Genomic DNA, 7,887 nt, shown 5'->3' with positions numbered 1-7,887 from the left:
GGGACAACTTGGACACTGACTTGGATCTTTGTCTCCACCATGGGATCTGGGTCCTCCATTCCCGCAGATTCACCCTTGGGATGTCTACTAAAATCTTAAAGCCTTCACCTGATCCCAACCTAGAGCCACCAAAACTTATTTGTTTGTGTAATGATATTTGGCCACAGTATCCTTTAGATAATCAATTCAGATGGCCAATTAATGACACCTTGGATCCCAATGTTTTATAGGACTTGTACAATTTCTGTGAGCGAGCGGGCAAATGGAAAGAGATTCCCTACCTTCGCACTTTCTCTTTCTTGTGCACTTTTCCGGCTCCAAATCCCTCCTCCTTCTCCGACTTCAACCTGGCCAACCAACCACCCTGCAGCAGAGGTCTCTTGCACAGAGGCCCCTCTGGGCCCTGCTCCTCCATCTCCTTCGCCCTGCTCTGTTTCTGCTTCCACCACCCACCCCCTGCCTACCTAGTCCTCCCATCACTCGGTCCCATGCACATGTTCTAACCCCCCTATGGGAGGTGGCTGGTGGGGAGGGAGTGATCAGAGTCCATGTCCCTTTCTCACTCTCCAATCTTTCCCAGACAGAGAAGCGACTACGCTCCTTCACCTCCAACTCCACAAACTTTATCAAGGAATTTCAGTATTTTACTCAGTCTTATGATCTTACTTAGCATGATATTTATATGATCATGTCCAACACCTTGGCCCTGAGGAGCACAGGAGAGTCTGGGAACAGGTGCACAATTATGCAGATATGTTTCACCAATTGACCCTGACCCATCCCACTAGGGCTGAAGCAGTACCAGATAGGGAGCCCCAATGGGACTATAACACAGGGATCAGGCGTCTGCGGGCAGGATCAGTTCCAAACCTACATCCTCACAGGTCTCCAAAAGGCCGCCATTAAATCCATTAATTATGATAAGCTTCAGGAAGTAATACAGGACAAAACTGAAAACCCCTCTGCCTTTCTGAGTCACCTCACAGAGGCCATGCTCAAATATACTAACCAGGACCCTGAAACTTTGGAGGGATGACAGTTACTCTGACTTTTTTTTTTTTTTTCCCCCAAAGCTACTCAGACAAAAAGACTAAATTGAAGCGGTTGGACAGAGGGCCCCTTACCCCATAGCCAGAGGTTCTAGTGGTGGCATTCAGGGTGTATAATGGAGGGGAAGAAGAAGAAGAAAAAAAAAAAAAAAAACTAAAATACCTAAGGCTAGTCAAAGCCTTTCAGCCAGCTAGACCTGGCCAGCCGGCCACTGCTAGGGGTACCCTTGCTCCCAGAAGACCTCGAGGCCCATGCTTCAAGCACAGAAAAGAGGGCCACTGGGCATGAGCCTGCCCCAACCCCCAGCAGCCCCCAGGCCCTTGTCCAAAATGCCACCAACAGGGACATTGGGCAGTGGATTGCCCTGGTGCTCAGAAGTGCCAGGTCACCCTTGCCCCTTTCCCCAAGTACTTACTGGGATTGGCAATGAATGGCTGAAGGGGCCTGGAACTTCTACATCCGACGACCATCACTGCTCAGGAGCCCCGGGTGACCCTAAGGTGGCAGGTAGGCAGCTCCCTTTCATGATAGATATTGGAGCCACCTCTTCAGTGCTGCAGGAGTTTCGGGGACCCACTTCCCCTGCCAAATCCTCTATTGTCAGGGTAGAGGGAAAATCATACCATGCCCCACAAACCCCTCCAATAAGTTGCCATATTGAACAAATCTGCTTCACTCACTCCTTTTTGATAATTCCTGTGTGTCCCATTTCCCACCTGGGAAGAGACATCCTAACCACCTCTATTTCCTTCTCACTATTAATCAGCTTGTGTTACAGGTCTATCAGGGCCTCATAAAGGATGAATCGGGGCCTGGCTACAAGTGCACTCCCCAGGGGAACTATCCAGTCCCCAGCCCCCACCTACTGCAATGACATCTCCCTCCCCTGAATCAGTTCTACACCCACGTCCAGCAGGAAACGGTCATTGAAGATGGATCTTCACCCCTATCTTATTATAAAAACAAAAACAGGGAATGAAGGGAACAAGGCTGCAACCATTTCTCCCCTGATTCTGCCCCAACACACATACCATTTTACAATCTAGATTGTTAACTTCCTCGCAGTCATTGGTCCAATTAGCCCAAGGGCTTCCACTACTTAAGGGTAGTTCCCCTGCCATTTGCTCTCTTTCTCTCTCTTTAGTCCCTAAGGGAAGACACTCTGTTCATCTGTTTATTAAAATCTCTTGTGCGAGTTCCCACGTCCTGAGTGGTTTTCTGGGTGCTTTCACCCAGACCAACAAATGAGTAAATAAACTGGCTAGGGGTGTAGCTCAGTGGTAGAGTGCTTGCCTAGTTTGTGCAAGGCCTTGGTTTCAATCGCCAGTACTACAAATATAAACAAACAAATGAATAGAAATGGACATTTTCTGAACGGGTGTGCAGCGTGAACATGGGAAAGCAAAAGAAAGCAAGGAAGTATGCAACTATGAATCAAATGCTTAGTCTCAGAGATGAGAGGCTTAAAGAAAAGGATAGATTAAAACCTAAAAAGAAACCAAAGAAAGACCCCAGTGCACTGAAGGAAAGAAGTCCCCCAACATCCTTCCTGCTTATTCTCCCAATATAATACACAACTGGGACCACCTTATCATATCATTGTTGATACCAACTTTATCAATTTTTCCATTAAAGCCAAACTGGACTTAGTGCAATCATGGACTGTCTGTATGCCAAGTGTATCCCTTGTATAACTGATTGCATAATGGCTGAAATTGAGAAATTGGGGCAGAAGTATCAAGTGGCTTTAAGGATTGCAAAGGATCCATGATTTGAATGATTACCATGCACGCACAAAGGAACCTATGCAGATGACTGCTTAGTACAAAGAGTAACTCAGCACAAGTGTTACATTGTGGCCACAGTTGACCGTGACCTTAAACGAAGAATCTGGAAGATCCCTGGAGTTCCTATCATGTACATTTCTAACCATAGATACAACATCAAGCGTATGCCAGATGATTATGGAGCCCCTCAGTTCTGATTCTTACAAGACAAAAGTTCCTCTACCTTCCTTCAACCAACTTTCTCAGTTGCCAGTTCACTAAACATGCTATAGAATATAGAATAATGCATACAGCATGAATTATTTGCTCTATTATGAGCTGAGTATGGTTAAATATACTCACTTCTTGATGCTTTTTGAAAATGATATTTTGTCTCATTTAAAAATTTGCATTTTTTTAATAAATCAGATGCTCTGATCAGTATTCACATTAAAAAAAATAATAGACATTTCTGGATAGGGTCAGATATCAGTCAGCTTTCTGTTACTGTGACAAAATACCTGCTATAATCAACTTAATAAAGGAACAGGTTTATTTTGGCTTATTCCATGGTTCATTGGCCCTGTTGCTTTGGGGCCTTCAGTGAGAAAGCACATCAAGGTGGGAAATGTATGGTGAAGCTGTCACTTCATGGCAACCAGGAAGAAAATAGAGGGGAAGAGGAGGGAGCAGGATCCCAGTATCCCCTTCAAGGGCACACCATCAGGGACCTTCCACTAGGCCCCACCTCCTTAGGATTCCACCACTTCCCAATAATGCCACAGCCTGGCACTGTTGAAGCTTTCAACACATGGGCCTTTGTGGGACATTCAAAATCCAAACAAGAACAATCTGTACTTAGACACCATCACCAGAAACCCCTATTCCCTGAAGGGGGCCTGGGTACCAAGGAAAGATTCAAGGACATAAGCGGTTAGGTATATGCCTCCACCCTCTGAGATTTTTGTGTCTTTCTATCCATAAAATAGGCTGTTAGAATGCTTTTTAAAAATAGTAACTCCCAAATTTCTTAGAGTTTCCTCTGTATGAGCCTGGGGCTAGAAGCTTTAATTAAGCACATCTTCTAATTTAATTCTCAGAAGTCAGTGCTCTCTTGATGTCCCTGTCAGGTTTGGGAAGTCACTCTTCCCCCTAGTATTTAGATAAAAGCGGCACCCCACCCCTGCCTGGTCTCATGCTCTCCCAGACTCCTGTTGACTAGCCCAGACCTGGCCTTGACATGACTCCCTACCCTCTGGTCCCCCTTCTCCATCCTATTCTAACTCGGAGACTGAGTTCACTCACCTCTTATTTCTTCTGTGGACCTACAGCGGGAGGATACCTAAACCAGACTTGGAGACAAAGAGTTCAGGTGACAGAGTCCTGTGCCTTTTCCTTAATTTCCCCCCAAAATATGACTAACATAAGGTGGAATTTGTAAGGGAATTTTACTGAAGGTTGGGAATAATTGGGGAAGGGGAACAGGGAGGTGGGGTTATTTTTAGCAAGTGACTCAGATTGTAAAACCAGACCTCCTGGGGCTTGGGGGGTTTTGGTTTGGTTTGGTTTGGTTTTATACTGGGAAGGGAACTCAGGGGCACTTTACCACTGAGCTACATCCCCAGCCCTTTTTATTTAATTTTTTTTTTTTTTTCAATTTTTTGAGACGGGGTCTAAATTACTTAGTACCTAAGTCACAGGTTGGCCTGGAATTTGTGATCCTCCTGCCTCAGCCTCTGGAGTGACTAGAATTAGAGGTGTATGCCACCACAAACAGCAGCCCTCCTATTCTAGCAAGTTCCCCCTATCTGTTCTGTCTCCAACAGAGACCGGAGTCCTGCTGTGGACCCTCCCTCATCTCTCGCCTGCTCTCCTGTTTCCAGGATTCTCACCCTCTTCCTGCTCTGATGTCTTTGGCTTTTGTCTTCAGAGCAGTTCAGCCACCATCTCTTCCCCAGCTGGGGACTAGAGGGTTCTATCTGTCACAATCGATGGGTCATCTTCCAAAACAAAGAGCCCAGGTAGCGCGAGGGCCTTTTCCTGGTATCCACAAGGCTGGAGACGCTGCGCTTGATTCATAGGCTTCTTAAGACAGTGAGCACCAGTCGCCCCAAAGGAAACTGAGCCTTAGAACAGTTAAGAGTTTGCTCAAAGTCACACAGCTGGTAAGTGGGGACATCTACAAAGTAGGTCTGTGGCTTGACTGTCCCTTTTAAGGATGACACTGATCTCCAAAGAGGCTTGAGGAAACTTGGAGAAAGGGAACACCCCAAGAAGCCCAACGTATAAGGCAGAGCCCAAGCCCCTCCCCACCTCAGCTGACCGGATTACGTAAGCAGAGGCAACCAGAGGCAGGAGGCCACAACAGAAGTCGACCTCTGTCACCAGGGTGAGGCCATAAGAAAGGACATAAGTGGAAGACTGTGAAGTTAATTGGGGGAAGGGGGGAGCTAAGGGATAATTAAACAGAAAGACTGAACTGGGCATATTGGTACACACCTGTAATCCCAGCTACTCGGGAGGCTGAGGCAGGAGGATCACAAGTTCAAGCCAGCCTCAGCAACTTAGCAAGACCCTGCCTCAAAATAAAAATAAAAAGGGCTGGGGATGGAGCTCGTCAGTAGAGCATCCTGGGTTCAATCCCCAGTACCAAAACAACAAATAAAAAACAGAAGGACTGAATATGGGGGAGGGGAGCAGGAGGAAGACTCAAGAATCAAGTCCAAATTTCCGATGAGCAACTGGGTGGGGTGAGGGGTTTTGCCTGAGATAAGGACCAGGGGCAGGAAGGCAGGGAGGGGTGTTTAAATGCGGCAAGTTCACACATGTTGGGGTGGAGAGGCCCAGGAGGCATCCCAGTGGGGATGTTCCTAAGCAGCTGGATTGTTGCTCCCAAGACAGGCCCACACTGCCGCTCTAGCTGGTAATTAAAGCCATGAGGGGGACGAATGAGCTCATGCAAGGAGAACATGTGGAGCGAGAGGAGGCCGGGACCCTGGACACAGCTGAGGAGCACCCACAGGAGAGGGAGCGCTGAAGGAGGGTGACCAGAAAAGGAAACCAAGAGGCCAGCCAACCCAAGGGGACAGGCAGGCCCCACACTGGAGAACCCAAAAGGGTGGACTTCTATAAGCAGATGCCGCCATTGTCCAGTACTGCCCAAGTCAGCGCTAAGCAAAAATCACAGGAGGTCATTGTTTTGGACTAAGCTCCTGCACTAGGCCCCAGCAGACCAAGCTAAAAATCAAAATGGAGTCACTCAAGCTAACGTTCCACGTCACCAAGCTGAAACTAAGCTGTTTACCTCAACTTCTGAGAAATCAGGATTAGGGAGATAACAGCCATATTTCCCAAACAGACTGGTTTCAATTGACATGATAATAAAGTTCCCTCTGCCTTAATCCTTACACAAAAAAATGTAAATTGAAGAAGCCTGATATGAACCATTCAGTTATTTTGCTGTTGTTGTCTCCCTGTCCCCACCATACAAGGAAAGTAACACCACTCCACTTCTGTTTTCTGTTCCTGCTGTCTTCAAGCTGTTCTCTGACTATAAACCCAACCACCTTGGGATGCTGGGACCATCAGAATACTTACTCTATTTTGTGGAATGAAATGTTGCCTGATTCTAGAAAATAAAGCTAGTTAAGATCTTTTCAAGTAAATTTTTGTAATTTTGTCCTTCAGAAACATTCCAAGAATGGCCATTGGGTTTAGGATGAATGGGTGGGTGCTGGACATGGTGGCAGATGTCTGCAATCCCAGCTACCAAGGAGGCTGAGGCAGGAGGATCATAAATTTGAGGCCAACCTGGGCAACTTACTTAGCAGGACCCTGTCTCAAAATTAAAAGGACAGGGGATGTAGCTCAGTGGTGACTTTGGAAACCACTGGTGATTCCACGGAGAGCAATACCACTTGGAAACCAATTTTGAGTGGTGTGAAAAGTGAATGAGGAGAACAGCCAGCAGGGAGAGAGTTCTGTCACCTAAGCCTGTGGGGCAAAGATAAGACGTTATCTGAAGAGCAGATGGGGCCCAGAGGGAGGGAGGGTTTTGTTTAAGGAGGAAGTTAAACAATCCTAAATGATAGCAGAGAGGAGCCGGCAGCCATGGATGGAGGGGGCTGTAGAAAAAGTGAGAATTCAGATAGAAACAGACCAGAGATTTCTGTGGCCCAGAAATGGAGGGGCCCTCTGGCTTCCCCTAAAGAAGCCCCTTCAAAAAATCAGAATCAGTCAGGCACAGCAGAGCATGCCTGTAATCCCAGTGGCTCAGGAGGCTCAGGCAGGAGGATCGCAAGTTCAAAGCCAACCTCGGCAACTCAGTGAAGTCCTAAGCAACTTAGTGAGACCTTATCTCTAAACAAAAAACGGGAAGGTGGTTCTGTGGTTAGGCGCCCCCTAATCATGCCTGACCAGGGATTTGGTTCAAACAATCCCTGGTACCAAAAAAAAAAAAAAAAATTAGAATCAATAGAAATCCACTAGAAGATCTGGGACAGGACAGGAGGGTCACAGAAGAGCAGAAATGGCTCCTAATGAGAGAAGCATCCTGGGCCCTGGAGGGTGGGACCCATCTAGGGGGAGGGGAGGAGGTTCTCAGGAAATACAGTGACAGTAGCCTGGGTCCTTTTGGACCATTACCCCAACCCCAGCACAAGGGCCACAGCAAAGCTCTCTGCCCTCCCTCCTGGAGGCCTCTGTGACTTTCAGACCTCCCATGGTGCGACCCCTGCAGTTAGTATGGACTTGGACTTTTGTCTCCCTTACCCTCCGGGGCTTACCTGTGTGCCTACAATTTCTACCTATGACCTGGAGGCCTAAGGGCCAAAGATCCTGGCCTTTTTTCCCCCCTATACTGAGGATTAAACTCTGTGGTGCTCTACTACCAAGTTACAGCCCTTTAAAAAAAAAAAAAAAAAAAAAAAATTGAGGCAGGATCTCAACTAAGATGCACAGCCTGACCTTGAACTTGAGATCCTCCTGCCTCAGCCTCCTGAGTAGCTGGAATTATGGGTATGGGCCACTGTACAGGGCTTCTGGCTCCTTGATTCAGAGCAGAAGTTGTCCC

The 7,887-nt window shown here is 47.2% G+C and overlaps 1 pseudogene; it reads left to right on the top strand.

Annotated features, from left to right (window-relative positions):
* Positions 1 to 2,443: 2,443 nt before the first annotated feature.
* LOC124960771 (rRNA-processing protein FCF1 homolog) lies at positions 2,444 to 3,110 on the top strand (annotated as a pseudogene).
* The last annotated feature ends 4,777 nt before the right edge of the window (positions 3,111 to 7,887 follow it).

Source organism: Sciurus carolinensis, chromosome 11 (assembly GCF_902686445.1).
Source record: "Sciurus carolinensis chromosome 11, mSciCar1.2, whole genome shotgun sequence".
NCBI lineage: Eukaryota > Metazoa > Chordata > Mammalia > Rodentia > Sciuridae > Sciurus > Sciurus carolinensis.
This window is presented reverse-complemented; position numbering and strand designations above follow the sequence as displayed.